Below are 1,882 nucleotides of genomic sequence, written 5' to 3' on the forward strand. Positions count from 1 at the left end.
TAAGAAATGGTCATGGTGATGAATATACGACTATGTTACGATATTGTGAGTCATTGATTATATACCAAGAATGGAATGTTCATATGTTAAGAATGTTCATGTTTGTATGTTATGTTTTGACAGTAAAAATATAAAAATGTTTGCCTCTGTTAAGGTATACTTGACCAAAGTGTCAATGAATTGAGGTTGTTGTGCTTAATTTTGGCATGATCGATGGAGGAATCTTTATTTAGATTTTGAAATGGAGAAAATGCCCTCTAGTTTGTACATTATGGCCTATATTTTCTCAGAGATAGTGTGCTAATATAATAAGTACTGATTTTATGCTTTACACAGGTTACCAAGATGAACCATATGGAACAATAAAATCATACTGCAGACTCATGTGACTGAATTTATTTTCAGGCATTACGGATAACCCTGGACTGAAGGCACACCTCACTGCAACCTTTCTTGTCATATACTTGGCCGCAGTGATAGGCAATTTGGGCATGATTTTGTTGACCCATTTGGATTCCAAGCTACACACACCCATGTACTTTTTCTTTAGACATATGTCCATTACTGATATTGGATATTCCACTGTTATTGGCCCAAAAATGATGGTAAACATTGTGGTGAACAAAAATACAATTTCTTACAATTGATGTGCTACTCAGCTGGTAATCTTTGAGATTTTTATCATCAGTGGGCTATTTATTCTATCTGCAACAGCTTATGATTGCTATGCAGCCATCTACGAACCTCTTCTCTACATGGTGATCACAGCAATGTAAGTGCATTTGGGTACTAGTTCTTATTCCATATCTCTACAACACTTTTGTGTCCCTACTTCTCATAATTAAGTTATTTACATTCTCCTTTTGTGGTTCTAATGTTATCAGCTATTTTTACTGTGATTCCCTTGCCCTAATATCTATACTCTGTTCTGATACACATGAATTAGAATTGATCATTTTTATCTTTTCAGGCTGTAATTTGCTCTCATCCTTGTTAATTGTCCTTGTATCCTACATGTTTATTACTGTGACCATTCTCAGAATGAACTTAGCTGAGGGGAGGTACAAAGCCTTCTCTACCTATGGCTCACATCTGACATTGGTGGTTGTCGTCTATGGGACACCATTGTTTATTTATCTGCAACTCAAATCCAGACATACTTTTGATATTGATAAAATGATCTCTGAATCCATTGATCTACAGCTTGAGAAACAAAGAAGTAAAACATGCTCTAAAGGGAATCTTAACTAATCAAAGCAAAATGCTCACTTAATATCTTAATGTTCAGTAATACAAGGTACAAGAATATTTGCTTAAATTTCTGTCAGAAGAGTAAAATAAATTAAGTAGATAGGAAATACTGGTGGTCAATGAGAATGAAGGCTAAGATGTACAACATGTAAGAGTTTTTTCTTTTTTCTTTTTATTTCTTTTTCTGGAGTGAAGCTAATGTTCTAAAAAATGATCATGGTAATGAACACACAACTAGGTGATGATATTTGAGCCATTGACTGTACACCATCTATACAATGGATATGTGTGAAGATTTCTCAATAAAATATGTCAGAATATATATCGAATCGAGAAATAGAAATATTTCATCAGATTCATTCTTCTATATTTTCCTTCTATTATGAACAAAACACTTCCTTTTCTATCTCTCTGAACTTTTCTTTTTCACTTCAATAGATAATTCAGCCAGATAATATAAGCCCCCAAAGTTTTTGAAGGTCCCATTGACAGCTATATTATTTAGAAAGAAGGCAAGTAAGACCAGACTTGGGGGGTAAGGCAAAAAATTCCTCACTGAATTGCCTTGGCATCTTTGTCACAAAATAATTGTCCAAAAATAGATGACTTTATTTCTTGACTCTTAACTAGG

The 1,882-nt window shown here is 33.8% G+C and overlaps 1 pseudogene; it reads left to right on the forward strand.

Annotated features, from left to right (window-relative positions):
- Window positions 1-345: 345 nt before the first annotated feature.
- LOC143666545 (olfactory receptor 8K1-like) lies at window positions 346-1,273 on the forward strand (annotated as a pseudogene).
- Window positions 1,274-1,882: the final 609 nt, after the last annotated feature.

Source organism: Tamandua tetradactyla, chromosome 23, assembly GCF_023851605.1.
Source record: "Tamandua tetradactyla isolate mTamTet1 chromosome 23, mTamTet1.pri, whole genome shotgun sequence".
In the NCBI taxonomy this organism is placed as follows: domain Eukaryota; kingdom Metazoa; phylum Chordata; class Mammalia; order Pilosa; family Myrmecophagidae; genus Tamandua; species Tamandua tetradactyla.